Raw genomic sequence first — 17,770 nt, 5'->3', positions numbered from 1 at the left:
ACAAGTATGCAGAAGTCAAGAAAACAAATAATTTTATTTCTGTTGTGCTCTGTTAGTTTTTTTTTTTAGTTATTTAACCAAAGACTATGCCAGAAATTTGACTGTCAGAGCTTCCATGCTTGTTAAGCTTCGTAAGTCAGGTTAGTTTCACTGTGCATTACTGTAAGGTGCTGAGTCTTATCTCAACACACATGATCACTGATGTTTTGCATGTTTTTTTTCTATGCCAGGGCATCTTGATGTAGAAAGTAATCATTGATTTAGCAAGTAAGTAATTAGTAGAACAATTAGCACAGGCCTTCCCTCTACTGTAGATATGTAATCAGGCGCAGGCTAAATGAATGGTTTGAGGCAATCATGCCAGTGTTGCCGATTAGCAGAAGCAGTGTGCCTGACGGTGTGTCCTTTCTGCTACCCTTCAGCGGTGATGAGTGAGCACAAAGGATCTCTCTACTAGGGGCCCTCTTTTCCCACAAGCACCTCACTGGGCCTCCCTATACATTTTCTCAATTCTCAACCTGGGACTAATCTGGTGCTTTAGTGGAATAATAAGTTAACATCAATGCCAATAGTAGGATGATGCGGTAGTGAGTGATGACTAAAATGCAGGGGATAACGACATATCAGGAGGTGATACTGAATGACAGTTCCTGAGCTACTAGCAAGTGTTGAGCCTATACAACGCTCCTCTGGTGGTGAGTGAGGTTCAGTCCTTTTATCGTTTTCTGTTGGGTTGTTTGTCATGGATCCCTCCAGGTGTCTGTCTCTGTCACTTTCTCTCTCTTGCTAGCTTGCTTGATGCTTGCTGGCATATTTATACCCCACACTGGGAGATTATCTTCCCCAAACTGGCAATTAGTTTCATTTTTTTCAGCACCTCCTATAATATTTTACATCACTTTTAGACTTGACAGGGGGCCTCAGAACAGCTAATGTCTTAAGTCTATCCTCAATTAAAGTTATGTGCTTGAACAAAACAAAACATAAATTTGCAATGGTCTGACATTACATTTGGTGGCCTCTCAGTGGATTGACAAAGTAGCCTAATAAAGAGTCTTGTTGGATGACCCATCCATAAGAAGTCAACACATAGTACACTGCAGCCTCTGAGGCAGTCAGTGAACATTTTTTAAATAAGATTTAAGCTGTGCCGGTGGCTGCCCTAAATCCCCAGACAGAGCCTCCAGCTCTTTGAACAGTTGTGCTGGGGAGGAGCTGAATGGTGTACACTGGCACACAGCTGCACTCTGTCATGTTCAGCAGTGGAAAACAATCTCCTCCTTGCTTCAAGTTCATTGGGAAATTTACCAACTGCATTTGGCAGTTTTTTATTAGGGTGAAAAGTTACTTTGCATGTTACAGCTGCTCAGTGGGATTCGATGAGTTTTGTGTGAACAGCTGTGATGAACTGCGAATGTGCATGTAGTTTGATGTATGCACCTACTGCTGATAGCTGTTCACCACATGTGACTGAATTTGTGTGCTTGTGAAGGCATGTATTTCAGGATGCTGGATATTGTATTCAAATATAATATACAGTAATAATAGGTATAATTTTTAGGAGCTGTTCCTTACTTTTGCTGTCGCTATATCACCAACATTAACATTTATATCTCTTTGCTTACCAGCCTAGAGCAAATTTGGAGTTGAGTATCCTTTCCTTTAGCCTACTTGCCAAGTGGTGGAAAGCAAGGTCAATGTTATCTCTTGCTTCTATCATGTCTTTCCTGCTACTCATGCTAACTAGCTAACCCTGGCCTGTTTCAGCCCATCCCTTCACTTTCCCAAAGCAATTCACTGGCTCTTGTCACAATCACGACCACCCACAATCTGAGAAGAAACCACATTCAGTGAAAACCTACATAGCCCTGTAAACCATGGCTGCAGCTATGTTGTGTTATATTGTCCTGTAGCCCAAAATGAGGTCTTCATATTGATTCTTTTTTTGAACTAAGCACACAAAGACACTGATCTAATTTTTTTTTACAATGTTAAAGAGAAAAAGTAGAAGACCTTCACATCCTAGAGGGTGAAATTAAACCTAACAAGATTTTGCATCATTTATTTTAACAACTTATTGCCGTCACTGCTGTTTACTTTGTACAACACTGCCAATTGACAATCCTACACGCTGTCAGTCATGTATTAGGATAACTGGATCTGCACCAGATTGTACAAATATATAGAGAGCAGCACCATAAATATAATGCTTTTTACACCAAAACCCATGCATTACTCCTAAGAAACTGACAGGCAACTAGTTGCAAATCTTCAAAGTTGAGGAACAAGATAAATACAATTTCTGAATCCACCTTATCTGGCATTATCTGTTCCCTCTGTACCAGGGTAAGTTCACTGTACTAGGATCAGTGCAGCACACAGCTGATTGTTAAAGGATAATACCTTCGTCAATACCAAAATAAAGTCACTTACAACTTGTAGGCTACTAATTTCAGGGAAAGGCGCAAACTTCTACTCTATATCTTCCACTCCTCCCATCTACTCCTGTATATCGTTTTTACAAAGGGGACTGAATGCAAAGTACAGTGGCACTCGTTACTATCTATCCAAACACTTGTGACAGTTTGACACCTGACTACAAGGTTGTTGTTGAAGCTTGGATCATAATTTGTCTGATAAAAGGATTGTCTCAGTACAAGCTACAGTCTTGGCTCACAGTGAGCTGCTAGGGCTGAATTCTTCTTGGCACTGATGCTGCTGCTGTTTGATGGGTCACTTTAACAGTAAATGGTGTGCTCTGAGCCATGTAGGTTTGAATCTGTGTTGGACATGACCCATTTTTGTACATATTGGCTGCAATAGTGACCTTTGCTCCCCCCCCCCTCCCCCCCCAATATTTAATTCTTAAAGACTCTTAAAGAGAAATGATGATAAACTCCTTGTTGCTTGTTTTGTTTAGGTTGATAGATCATGCTTATGTAATTTAGACTTGATGAGAATATGCTGTTTCACTCAATTAACTTGGCTACATACAGACAGCAGATGGGTGTTTCGCTACAAATAACAACATGGCAATTAGGCCACAACCCAAAATGCATATAATTTTTAATTAGTGTGTGTCACAACAAAGGGATTCTCAATATGTGACTTGAACTCTGCTATTTCTGAATCTGCCATGGTACAACAAACTTCAGAATAAAACTGAAATGACTCTGACATTATACTGCAGATTGTTTGCCTTGAGTAATTAAGGGACTCTGTGTCATTCGTCTCCTCTGTCTCCAATTTCTTTTTCATTTCAGAAAGCTGCCACCGTATGTCTTTATGGCTGTATTTAAGGTGCTTTTGCCAAAAAGGAGATGACAAGGCTTATTTTCCTGGAGCCGCTCATGTGTCTTGCTATTTGTCAAGCTTGTCAAAGCTTTGAATGAGTAATAACAGAGAACTGAAATTACACATACTAATTTGTGGGTGTCTGTTTACTGTTTTGGAGAAATATCACACCTGGACGGCAAATTCATGAACAGAGGTGTGGACTAAAAAAAAAGTCTTTAATTACTTAGACAGTGCCTTGGTTAGAACAGTATAGGTACCTGGATGCTTGTATATCTATTAGTGTGTGTGTGTGTGTGTGTGTGTTGGGAAGGGGGCTTGTCCTGTCACCCGTCAGTTAATTGCCATGTTTCAGCAGACTCCATCCCTCCCCTTGTCTCCTGAGGATCCGAGTGCATTCAGGTGGGCTTACCTGAGCACACACAAGCCCTGGCATTCCCAGGCAGTTGTTTGTGGAGCTGAATCCTTGTCTGCCTCTAGCCAGTCAGTCAGCATCAGGGATGCTTCCTACTGACAGACGCTCTGCAGTGGCCTTTGTTTTTCATTCCAGGCACTCACAACCATCTATTTTTTTTCTTGTCTGTACTACAAAGAGGCACCAAAAGATCATTGATTGTTCAGTTCATAAAAATGTGCTCCTCTTGAAGGTTAAAAATGCACAGCTATTCAAACCTTTCCTTAGATTTCCCATTTGACTAGTGAGAGTTGTTTAGTATGTAAAGTGCATTGAGTATGTAAATCAATAATTCAGATTTGTAGTGGAATGGGTCCGCAGTGTATAATACCATTTCTGAATAGAACATTTTTTTCCTTACATGGCAGCCCCTGAATTCTCTTCTCCACTTTCAATTGCATGTCTGCAGTACTCACCTCAACAGGCATGTTTAGTTTCTTTATATGCTATGTGTATAACAAGATAAGTTCAGGTCACTGTGAAAACCTTGACCTTAATAAATCCTCCAAACCATTTCAGCCTGCAGTTCTGTCTGCTGTGTAGGTAATCAACATTTTCTGTGTTATCAGTGTGTAATCGCTTGTGACACTGAGTGCATACTTGAATCCATCTCCCCTGTTTCCCCTCCTGTTAATCCCAGGTTAGGTAGGATTATCTTTTTTCCCCCCTTTTTTTTTTACCATAGCGTGCCAGAGCACAGCTAAAATAAGAGAGAACAGAACAGGCACTGACATGCAGTTGTGAGGTTAGTGTAGATTTTTTGCATGCTATAATATCCCCATCACCGTGCAGGTGATGAGTCTGCAGTTTCACTGTGTGTTTCCATCCTGTTATTAATGAAATTGTCTCCCCTACACTTTATCTTTAGGACCCAAGGTATGAATCATAACATACACAAAATACACTGTAAGCTCCTGCAAATTACATAGCCGGTCCAGTTGTGTTTTTAAAGAGATTTTAGGTTGTTAGGTTTTCCTCACAGTCCATCTGTGCTGCATCTAATAAAATATCAGGTAGTCATTTTATTGTTATGGAAAAATGTTATGTGATTAAACATCTGCGAGTTGATTGCAGAGCTATTCCTGGGTAACAGCTGCTTCACTTGAGGATGAAAAACTGAATTACAAAGAGGATTTAGGCTAATCGTTTTAGATGGGGAGTGATTTGTGTGGCACTACTCCCTATGTCCTCAGTCTCTAACTTTGAGTCCTAATATTCTCGATGGTCTGCATTGCATTTATATTTGAAATGTTCATTATGCAAAACCAGTCTTCTCTATTGAACACATCATAATGAGGTGTATCTGAAAACGTATTTTCCTTTCATGTGTGTGAAGAGCAGAGATTACCAAAGTAAAGGCATCTAGATATTGCTGCACTGACTACCCAGTGACGAACCTGTTCTTATTGGTGAGAGGATGAAACATTTCTTGTTATTTAACAGACTTCATTCTATGTAAGTCTTCAAACAAAAAGAATACAAAATCATTATCAAGGACTCATGCTATACTGCAATTGAATTGGCCAGTGAAGGTTTTTCTGTCTTTCTCCTTAGCTCATTTTTGTTGGTTTGTAATCAGCAAATGTGTCTCAGATTTATGCCTCTATTCCTCAATAGCAAATTACTGCTAAACAGTGAGTAAACACTAAAGACATTTAGTCAGCAAGTGAAATTATCCTCTACTGTCTGCTGGGACAGAAAAAGCGGGCCCTAAAAATGTTTTATAGATAATCATGTCAAAGAGCAAAAGCAATATCTTACATGTTGTTAATTCTGTGAGTGATTGTAAATGCCGTATAGAATTGAGCTCAAACATGCATAAGCCTCTGTGACCCTTTCACACTGGCATGCCCTCATTTCCCTTTGGAAAACAGAAGGGGAACCCTGTGTGATCAAACCTTTCCTCTCTCTTAATACACTGCCAAAGTAAGTACATGGAGCCAAGGTTAACAAAGCAAAAGCAAATTCCCAAAAGTATAGAGACCCCAGGCCCAGACTTGTTCCCTGGATGATGATATGTGTCGTCATACCTGCCTTAGGATATCAGTCTAGCAGAACTGAGGCTGTTCAAGCACTGACTCCGTAGAAAATCCCTCTTTTGTGGACAGTGCGTGCAGGTTGAAGTCTGTGTTATCAGTTGCAGGGCAGCCAGGACTTCCATCAACTCCAGAGAACCTGATGAATACTTGTATAAAATAGAATTAAGCTTTCTAGCATGGACAACAGAGGAAGATGAAGTTGAAGAAAGTGTAAAATGGCACTGGAAACTGAAATGTTCAGCAAAAAGAGTCTCTTTTCACTCTTTTCACAAGTAAAAGCTAAATTAAAACATTACTTTCTCATGGGAGTGTTCCATTTTAGTCTCGTTTGATTTTTGGCTATGACATATCAAACAGTTTTACAAGGCTGTGTTTTGACAAATCTGACATTCCCAGAAAAACAGCAGGAACTCTGCTATGACTGCTGCCGTGACATCTTTTTTTTCACAGGAGCAGAGCTTTTGCCCAATTTTGCAAAATCACTCTGGATAATGTGTTTTTGGCCCCTGAATCCCAGCACTGGGCTAGAGCTGCTCCTTTCAGCCCTTCTGCATAATAAGCCCCTGACAGCTGGGCATAGGCTGTAGTGTCACAACTCTCTCCAGCTGAGCCTTGGTTTCAGTATTGGAGCCCAGTGCAGGATACACCTCCTTTGCACATGCAGTTTATGCACCATCATCCACACACAGAGCATCCCTCGTCTATCTTTTTCAGGGCCAGCTGCCTGATAGCACAATCAGAGATGAAGCTGGCGTTGCTAAAGTGGTACATCAAGATGCAGGGTATCAACTACAGTTTAATTGATAACTGCTTTATCTTTGATTTCAAGCTGTTGTCTCTTTTGATTAGAGTGCTATCATGTAGGCCTGGAAAACACCAGCTACTTTCATTTTGATATTATCAGCATTTCAGTATGCCAAGAAAATAATATACAGTAGAGTGAAATTGAAAATGTTACACAGTTTGAAGCAAAGTCTCTTGAGAAGGTTTTCATTTCATACACTCCCTATGAAAGCGGTAGGAGCGTGTCTTGAGAGAAGCAGGGCTCTCATCACATAAAAGGTGCTGATGAAACCCTTCGGGGATTCTGTGCGTGGATCAAGCGCCTTCTCACCACCACCTCCACCACCTGCTTCCCTCTATAAGAGGAGACTGATCGGCAGGATATGAGAATTCATCTGGTTGAGAAATGGGAGGGAAGAGCAGTCAGAGGAGATGAAAGATAGAAGTGCTCTGTTGGTCCCAGTATTGATGGGGGCAAGGCGTCAAGCTGCTTCCTGTCGCCTGTAGCGATGGCATGAATGTGCTGATGTGCAGTTCTCTCTCTAAACAGCGCCTGTGTTGACAAGTTGTGAGGGCTCAAATGTAGTAGGTGAGCCCTCCTCGCATGGAGCCTCATCTACATATGAATAGAAATTATTTTGATACTTGCCATAGACTTGATTAGGAGTGAAAAAAAAGAAAGGCGCTGGCTCCTATATGCGAAGTATGCATCCCACTTCTCCACATTTCTAAAAATATGTGACAGTCTCAAACTGTGTGGTTATTTAAGTCAGAGAACATTCGCATCTTTTTACTTCATGTTCCCCTCAAGCATCTATAGCACATCTCTGAGAAGTCAACTTTTAACAAGGGGCTAAAAAAAAAAAAAACGGTTTCCTGTTGCAGTCCTTAAAAGAGCTATCATCAAGTGACTGGCACTGCAAGTGAAAGCAGGTCATATTTTGTTTTAAAATGCAGAGAGCTCCCTGTAAATCAATCATAGTTATCTGGATTCTTTTTGACGGCACCGTAGGCAGCAAATAACTAACTCTGTCTTTTAGCTGTTTCTATTTCAACCTGCAGATTGCAGGTGTTGAAGTTTTTAAAGTTACTATATGTTGCATATAAATTTGTATTTTCAAATAGTATTCTTATTTGTTTATTTTTGTGCTTTGTGGAGTATTAAAAACAAAACAAATGAACACGTTTCTTGAACAGCCAGGGAAATGTCCAGAACTCACATCAACCCTTCCCCCCATCAAGAATAAGAAGGAATGTCTTTCTGCCTGAAATTAACTCGACCATGCCTGGGCTTATCTTGGTTTTCCAGGACATGAGCTTGGTGTGAAGAGTTACATATTAGCAGGCAAAGAGAGAAGAGGGAAACAAAGAAAGGCCACGGGGTGCAGGCCTAGACGACAGGACAATCTGATATAGCCGTCACATTTAGCTCTTTAAATCCCCTAGTAATTGGCTGAAACATTTACAATTAGTACAGAATTGGTCTGTAATACTTTAAAGGTTATCACCGGCCAGTGAGTCATAAGCAAGTGCTGTATTTCCAATACATACAGTTCCATTACTGAGAGTAAGAATCAGGGCCTATTGGGACTCAAACCTCTGGGATGCTCAGTTAACAGATTTAATTTGCACTTAACTTACCTTGAAAGGAGAGTTGATCATTTCCTCAAAGGGCATTCAGTGTGCGTGAGTTAAAATGTCACAGATAGAAGCTGTAGACAGCAATGCAAATTCCACATGCCTCTCATGTTTATCTCCTCATGACATTAAACCTTTGTCCTTCAGATCTAATGGTTGTCAGTGTATGAGAAATACTTATCACACCGTATTACTTCCATCCTTGGGGGACCAGGTGTTGTGCGCCCTACATCAGTATGTTCCTCTTTGTGTGTTAGCTTTGAACACAATAGTGTCTGACATAGAGGGAGAGCAGGCTTTTGAAGCTCATGATGTTTACTTTTTGCTGATTGTTTTTGACACATTTGATCCAGTGGTAATTTTCATAGTGTTAGGTTTGCTTGGGAAATACCCTAGTTGTTCTCTTTACCTGTCTTTATCACTGAGCTTCAGTCTGTGAGCACTGCTGTTCTCTCATACTGTCACAAATTTCAACATTGTCCCCTCTAGATTACTGTAGGTCTATGACTTGCAATTTGTATTAGGCACTAATGGTTTTCATTTGGTTGCTTTGGAGATTTGATTTTAATTTCGAACTTTGACTATATTCGTATTTGATGCAGCAGTTTAATATATAATAGATTATAGTGATAAATAGCCTATATTATTGTATCTTTCTGGATTCCCCCTAAGGGATAGATACGGTCTACACATTTATCTATGTAAAATTTTAAGCCATGCGACCTGAACTGATTTCAATCTTATAGTCTTTCAAGACATTATTTTTAATGTCCCTGGAGTTAGATTTGGTTTGCAGCCAGGTTACTTAAGTAGTATATTAGAAGCAACTAAAGGTAAATTCTAACAATCTATAATGAGATATAATAGCTCTTTATAAATCATCCTGTTGTATAGGTGTTACCCAAATTTGACATGTTATATATTTTAATGTATATGATTATACAGATTGTTATGTTTTTAAAACTAATAATGCAATGATTGTAATAGTAACATTAAGCATTACAATGCATGTTTCCTGTTGACAAGTTTAGATGATCTAATACTTACGATACTACAACAATACTTTCCTATAATAATAGTACTATTTGCTGATGAGCTTTGTTTTGCTTTGCACAAGTGATTGCTCAGTGAATTTGAAGGCTGTATTTTATTCAATGAATGACACATTCTTCTTTTTTAAAAAGATAGATTTAAAAAGATAGATTTAAATGATCAGATTAAAAGTTACAAAATTTTCAGTAAATAAGTAAGGAGTAACTGGATACATAATATAAAGCCGTATGGTGTATAAACCAGGTGCAGGGGACTATAATGCTGAATGGTTTTTGCATGGCCACCACTACAGTATATAAAAAAAGAAGAATTCATGACCTTGCAACAAGCAGAGTGCTTCTAAAGGTTTTGCATCGTAACACCTCTCACGTTCTCCAATGTGAGAGACAAATACATTCACAAGATTTTTTTTTGCAATTATTCAAATCCAGAGGAAAATATTTGCAGTTTGAGTATATGAAAAATATTTTTTTTGCAAACATCCATAAAGGTAATCTTCTCTTAATATACCTGAACCCAGGGTTTGTTCCACTGCTCAGACTAATCTGCAGTCCAGTGTTACAGGGAAGAGACAATAACAACACTAAATCCTTAGATATTTTCTCCCGTCTTTTCATGAATGCAGACTTGCATGCTTATCTTTAACATGCAGGTTTGCGCAGTTCTACTTGAAGGCTCCTTTTCACTAGTCATAAACAAAGGACCAAGAGTCATTTAACACTTCTTTAGGAATTACCATCTCAGCTTTTCGGGGACTATTTTCCTCTCAGGCAAAAGCCTCTCTACATGTGAGGATTTGCAAGTAACAACTGTGAAAATGCAGCTGAAACATGTTGTTATAAATGAAACCAGCCCTGTGAACAGCCTTGACAAACACCCGACTCCATTAGTATGGAGCTCATGGGTCTCTGGGACTGGGATTGGGTTTTATATTCTATGGCCTCACACTGCTGCTTTCAGCAAACAGTCCACCATTATTCGGTCTGACAAGAGAGCAAACACTGTGCATTCAAGGGTCAAGAAAAAGCACCCCCCCTCTCTTTGTCAAGTCCCTTCATCCTGCATCCTTATGCTGCTTTGTTTTCTTGCACATTTTCACGCTTCCCTTGTTATTTTGCTGTCTCTCTTCTTCTGAATTCAGTCACCAGCAGCAGTGGAGAGTTGATGTACATTTAACACAGGCTGTCGTAACAATGTAAGCTTTTCAGCCCCTGGGACGGAGACAGATCTTTGTCTCTGTGAGCTCATCTCTTAAGTCAGGAAGTGTCTGACAGGACATGAAATTTTTTTTGTTTGTTTTCCAAGATAAGCTGAAGGGGAGTGCAGTGTGTTATTCTCTTGCAGCTGAGTTGTTGAATATATTTTGAAGGTTTCTCCTTATTCATCGTACTTCATAGAGGACTGCTTCAGTAACTGTGGCCCACAGGCTTCCAGGGTATTCATACTGTACATAACTGACTGGTAATGAGTGAGAAACTCTTGATTTTAAATCCACAATGACCTTTAAACACGAATGCCCAAGAAAGCCCTGCAGCTGCTAATTCAGCCTTTTGTTGTTGTTTCTCCTGTTACTGAGAGTTCAGGCTTTTGCTCTCTAAACCGTGTGGCTGACTGTTAATTAACACACTCGAGGCTGCATCCTCTTTGACAGACAGGAATGCCATACAAGGGCAATCAACGAATACTTTGTCTGACCTCACCTACACAATCGAAACATGCAAAGCCCTCAGCAACCACTTTTATACCTCTTTTGGATGGGTTCCAAAAATCAAGGTTGGTTAATTGATTTATTTACTTGCCCATACAGAGAAACCATATACAATACTCATCATCCTTTTGAGCAAGGTCAGACAAAACATCTATTGCAGTCTGAATGCCAGTGGAATTATTCTGTAAATTATTCAGATACCTGCCATGTATTTTATACATTTGAAGATTCACTGTAAGTCTCTCCAATTAAATTGCATAAACTGTGATCTTATTGGTAATTGTATCTTAGCATAAACTAAAATAACTCATCTCTGAACAGTCTGTTTTCCAACACTATAGCCATGATCAGGGATGAGTGCTGACCTTGGGTGCTTGGCAGGAGAACCTCTGCCCCTAGTTGGAAATCCACAACCTGCGAGAGTTGATCCTTCGCACTGTTGTGCATCCACAGTTGGCTGCATGCTAATCCTTAAAGCAGATATCAGTGGAATGTTTTTGTTAATATAAGTCCTAAATAGTCCTATTTTCCGTCAGCAATCACTTACATGAAGTATTTCAGCCTAAACACGAGTCTCTCCGTCACTCTGCTCTGCTGTAACCCGAGGAGAAAATTTTCCTTGTGGGATACAAGTGTTATCCAATGAGGGGAGAGAACAGCATGAAGGGCTGTGTGTGCAGCCAAGGGATGCGCGTGAATGTGGTGACGTAGCACGAGGACCAATTGATGCCTGACAAGGGCGGGGGCTGCTAACTCATGGTGCGTTCAAGGAAACTCGTACTTTGTGTTTTTCCTTCCTGTGAAGTCATACCAGTTCGATCTGGTACGAGTTCACGGGTCGGAAGTTACGAGTGGCCGTTATAGGGAACTTTCACAGACAACAGGACGGTAAAAACACGAGCTACGGGTTACCTGGAACGCTACCAAGTCGTAGTTGTGACTTGAAGCTGTAACTTACGGTTTCAAAAGCCTGCCTTGAACACAGCATTAGCCGAAACGGCCGTGCCGCTGTTAATCTGCTTTAAGGTTGTTTGGAAAGAGTCTGTTTCAACTAATGTTTCCAGTTGTGGCTAATAGGATTATACTTAAAAACCCAGTTTACATGTAGGCCTATGTGATGACAGCAATGTCCTGACTTTAGTGAAATATTAACCCTCCAAAAACCCACTATGTGTGGTTTTATATGTTACCTGGCATTTTTTCACGTGGGTTCATATTTTGTAACAACTCTGTGTGTGTTTTCTGTAGCAGATGACAAATGACATCATTTGTGGCAGTGTGTGAGGACACTGGGGCGTGAAGCAGACTCCCAGGACAGGAGTGACCTTTCACAACAATCACATTGTACAGTATTTCCTCTGCCACATTTCTTTCCTAGGCCACAAGTAAAGGAGCACCCTCTGAAACAAGACCTCTCGGAATTCCTCACTGCTCTTCCACTCAAGCAAGGGGCCCCTATTTTGTGGCTCTGGAAGAAAATCATAGAGTGGTTTCTGCAACAACCTTGTGATTCAGTTTGTAATCAAAAACTGTGTTGGTGGACAGGATAAAGGTTTCTTGCTTTGCTAAAAAACATATTTATCAGTCATTCTTTGGAAGACTACATTTGCAAGAAGGCTAAATGCTGTTGCATGAATGGATTTCTTTGCCTTTTCAAAAATATGAGCTTTTCAGTTTCTGCGTTATTCTAACCATCACAGTTGTGTGTTGACTCTGAGCAGTTATAGTAATAGTTTCAGGTTTGCTTGCTTTGTGGTGTTTAGTGGTGCACCCTATAAACAGGTTTAGTAGATTTATTCATGATATGGCCACTGAAAATTTTGGACAAAAGTACTTCCAGCCAGTACAAATATGGAAAGAGCACTGCGAGTTAAATCACCTCTATAGTTGCGGTTCAGATGTTAATCTCAAAGAACTTTACCTGCTGAGAGCAAAGCCTCTCTTGCTTTAAGCCTTGCATGGCTCTCTGACCCAGGACTTTTGTCCAAAAGCGCCTTTGGCCTTTTCTTTCAGGCCCCTCAAATATGGCCTCAGAGTGACCACTGTGTCAAAGTGGCCGCAGAGGCGAAAGCAGCCAGAATGGATCCCGCGGAGTAGCCAAAATTTACAGCACAGTATAGTTCCCTGAAAGGTTGTGCCGATAGAAAAGGGTTTAGGGCCTGTGAAATCTTAACAGTCCTAAATCTTCCAAGCCATGGCCAACTCCCCACTCGTTACTGCTGATACAAGGCTTAGGGTGATTAGACCATATCGCTCTCTCTCGCTCTCTGCTCTGCTATGTGCTTTCTTTCCTTCAACAGGATTATCATATCCCTTTTCCCTTAATTGGAGAGGTGAAAAGTATGCTGGTATGCTCTGGTACATGATGAAAGTTAAAGACAACTCATTCATAGAGTTAATACAAGTTGTGATGATACGTTATATATGGAGTATATTTATTATTCATCACAGAAATTAGTCCTTGTCATTTCCTTAGACCAGAGTTAAATATTGATTTTCTTTAACTTAAGTCAAGTTGAATTAATAATGTTGAATTGGGTTTCTCAAATGCAATTCTGCTCCAAAAGCACAAATTAAAACGAAGAAAAAAGTGAAGACTAATAGGCCCCATTAGATGCTACAACATACACTTAATTATAGAGGCTTTTTTAAAAGTGTAAATTTAGTCTTTCGGTTGCCATAAGGGGAATTTGTTTCCTAAAAAGTACTGGACCATCCTCTGAAGATCCTGAGCAGCAACAGTGGAAATTTCAGTAACATCCAGTACTTTTGTAATAGCTCAAAATTTAGTGAAGGGGGGATTTTGACCCAGATAAAAGGTTGGGGGATTACTCCAAATCCAATCTAAATCTAATAAAAACATTTTCTAATAATCCAAAACTTGATCAGTGATTGGTGCAATATATTGCTCAATAGACTGACTACACTTTATCACAGCCCTTTGATCTTATACTGCTCAGAGCTAAAACCCAGACAGAGTTGTGTAATAAAGAATCAGGGAATTGCATTATTATTATGATTGATTTGGCATAAACAATGTGCTTAAATCTGCTTCATGAAACTTTCTGGCTCCCAATGCAGGTGCAAAAACCTCCCTATCCAGCATTTGGTTATAGACTACACTTTATTGAATATTTGTATGGATGTATGATGTATGGGGAAAATCAAATGCTCTCTTATGCAAGAGTTAATGAGCAGCTCCATTCTGTAGAGGGGTTTCTATTTAAAAATGGTTTTCCTGTAAAATACTTTTTTTAGTTTGTCATGTTTTTGGATTGCTATTATGCAGCCGTGATGATATGCGTATGACAGAAAGATGTCAGACTTCACTTGTGTTCATATTAATTGCCTGTACTATGAAATGAATACGTGGCAGACTGTGGTCTTCCACTGGGACATGTTCTGTCTGTTCACACAGATCTCACTCAACTAAAATCTCTAGAATGTGAGCCGTTAACTGGTCCTGCACACAATTGTTCATCTATCTATAGGGTGTTGCGTGACACTTTAATACAATAGATTACAGTTTGGAAGCTGTTGGCACACAAAGTCCATTTGCAGTATATGATCATTAGTATTTTTAGATGTATTGTGCCCATTGAACAGGATTCACAGGCTTGTCCCAATTTATCCCGTCTAATCAGTGTGGTGCTGGCTCTGTGGGCAAAGGACCGCCTGTCTGTCTGCCTCGCTTAGTGAACAAACGAGGGTCCATGGGGCATCGTGGCCCCACGATGCTTGACGGTGACCAAATAAGGGCTGTCTGCAACATGTATGCAGGGAGGAGACGGGGGCACTAAGTTGGCACAGTCCAGCCTCGCGCATTTTTTGGCCTCTCTCAAAAGGTTTCTGTCCCTCATCACACATCCAGTATGTGAAAGGACAGAACTTGTGTTTGTGCAGCAACATGAACTCTACAAGGGTTTTTATGAAAAGGTTCATGTACAGGTCTGGTTATAGTTAAGTGGTTGAAACTGCAGAGGCTGACACTTTGTTGACACTGTTATTTAGAGGGACTTGTACAATGAGCAGTCAAAAGCCTCTTAGGTACCAACCAGAGTGCAGACAGGCAGCCAATTAATTCAGTGAATGAATGCAGATGGCTAGCATAGGGTATAAATATTATGTAGAAACACAGAATATACATATTTTAAATATATATGACATCCATATGCCTGATACCATCAGCTTACATTACATGATGCTTTCACTGAACTGAACTGTGTTGTCTGTTCTGGCACTGAACTGTGTAGAAGTGCAAAGACCCGCACATAAGAGATACCAATATAGTTCACTAAATTCTGTCTCAGTGCTGTGAGTGCTGGTTAAAGATTAACTCTGGTGTTTTCCTTGGGGCCTCTTTGAAGTGGACTTACTCCGACCCCTGCTTATCTTAATTAGAAAGAAATCTGGAGGAGTGAAGTGGTCCTCTGGAAACGTGCACCTCCACTCCCCAGTTCCCTGAACGCCACACTGCAGCTTTACCAGGACTTTAAGACCTCCTAAACTCAATATTTGCTCAAGTCATGGAGGAATTGTATGTCATGTTGGTAGAATAAACTGTGAACATAAATTACTTTTTCTGAGGTTTGAAAGTGCAGCTTTGGGATGTATCTTTGTCAGACTGTGCTGGATATGAAAAATGAATAATTGATGGAGCTACTCCATGTGTTTGTTAATACTGTCGAAAGAAACGGTGTTAAACATGATTCATCTCGGAAAGACAAGCAGCCCCTTTGAGGTTTAGCTTGATGTGTAGACTGTTGCCTCAATGTCATGTAAATAATTTTGTTAAACACGTTGGCATTTAACGGTGTGACTGAAATGTATGAGGTAGTTTTGCTAACTTCTACCCATGAACAATCCTGGCATGTCTCTGCCCGAGCATTTCGTTACAAAGAGATGATGCATCTAATCTGTTTGGTTCATTTTCTAGAATTATGCTTGACATCAAGACTCTCAATTCTACAATAACTATTACAAAGCCTGCGCCGACGTGTGAAGTCAGATAAATTGTCAAGACCTTCTCTGTTTCCTTCATGTCAGAGGAGGACGGGTTCCTTCACGACTCAGAGATCACACATGCAGTGTTTACCGGTGGCGTGCGTGCCATGCTGCTGGCTCTAATCCAGATAGAGGAGGGAGGTCCTGTCATACACAGGTCGCCTGTCTGCAGAGGACTGATGTGGAACACACAGGAAGCTAAATCCTACCCTGTGGTAGACCTCAAGAATGTATGGCTTATTACATATATCACCTGGGACCTTTTCATGAAAAGAATTATACTACAATACAATAATGAGTCAACATTTAGTACATGTGCAATATTTGCTGCTTTAAACACACTGTATTGTGCCAAAAATTGTTTTTCTTTTTACTCTGCCCTGGAAAATCTGTTTTCTCTGTGTACATCATATTAGGATTTAGATTGTTTTTCTTATTGCTAGTTTCCCAACCAAACATAACAGTCATGTTTGTTGTTTATTTTATTATATGAAACTTAGTGTCACATTAACCTACCAAACAAGTATTCCTGCTGTACTTGTAATTTGTTCAGTGCGTTTGCCTCATTTGTCATGCTGTAAATGATGCAGTTTGCCATACTGTAGCGTTGCAAAATACTTCACACATGAAGCATTAAACATTACCCTCAGTAGCAGCTTATAGGAATGATTAGAAGGACTGGGTTGTGCAAAGTGACATGATGATGGGCTTACAAAAAAACATTCAAGCTTTGTCACATGTTCAGATGGACCATATGATCAATATTAGAGCTCCAAGCTTTACAAATGATTAAAACGTAATTCATCTTGTGCCACTTTTGCAGAGATATTGTGACCAATTTATGTAATAACATAAGTTGTGAGGGGAATGGTTCTTTGTACAAATGTATTGAAATGGTTCCTCTGAATACAAATAACAATGCCTATTTTCACAAAAAAAAAACACAAAAAGAAATTCTCTATCCATGATATTTTCATGAAATGTATGTGTAAATGATTCAAACATTTTGTAAATTTTGCAAGAGAATGCAAATGGAACAGATTCTTGTCTCATTTCTGCTCAAACTTCACACTTTCTGCAGATGCTTTGTTCTAATCACATCTCGGTGTTGACATTGCTAGGCTACTGTAAGTCTGTGTGAAGTTTTTTTTTCTGAACTGGATCTGAAAGTTCAAACATTTGTCATCTGTATTCTTCTTCTTTCCAGCACTTTTGATTAATCCCATCAGTGTGGGTTACTACAACTGCAAAGATATACTGTATTAGAGAAAGTTATCTCTCCTTCAAGTCCCCCACCTGGTAGAAAACATCAAATAGTTTTTACATGTTCATTAGCAATAAACACATTTTATTCAACTGAATCATTCCAATGAGTTGATCACAAGGGGGGAAAAAAATAAATCACTTTCACTGTCCTCGTATGTCACACTGATTTTGCCCTTCTATCCCAGTTGTGGCACAACAATGTCAAAAAGCCTGATTTAACGGTAATTAGGACTCAATTTTAATCTGTGAGAGGAAATACAGTATTATTTGCACTATTAGAATATAAAAAATGCTAAGAACAGGTGCACTGCACATGTGCATACCCAGGCATAAAACTAAATACATGCCCCCTCACACATAATAAAACACCCAGGCTGAATGTGTGTAAGTCTCACTATGCCCTTTGAGGAAGGAAATAGGCTCAGTGGAGTGGTCGGCTGGACGTGGCAGATTTACTGACCGTAACAACTGGGGTGGGGTGGAGTAAAGACTCTCACTTGTGCCTAACACAAACAACAGCAGCACTCTGAA

The 17,770-nt window shown here is 39.9% G+C and overlaps 1 protein-coding gene across 1 annotated transcript in view; it reads left to right on the top strand.

Annotated features, from left to right (window-relative positions):
• The window catches only part of frem2b (FRAS1 related extracellular matrix 2b), a 52,517-nt gene that overhangs the window by 6,684 nt on the left and 28,063 nt on the right, over nucleotides 1–17,770 (top strand). The gene's annotated exons all lie outside the window — the stretch shown is intronic.

The sequence above is a fragment of the Trachurus japonicus genome, chromosome 13 (genome assembly GCF_045865225.1).
Source record: "Trachurus japonicus isolate A0001 chromosome 13, Traja_1.0".
Classification (NCBI taxonomy): Eukaryota; Metazoa; Chordata; class Actinopteri; order Carangiformes; family Carangidae; genus Trachurus; species Trachurus japonicus.
Note: the sequence above shows the minus strand (reverse complement) of the source record. Positions and strands in the feature narration are given on the sequence as shown.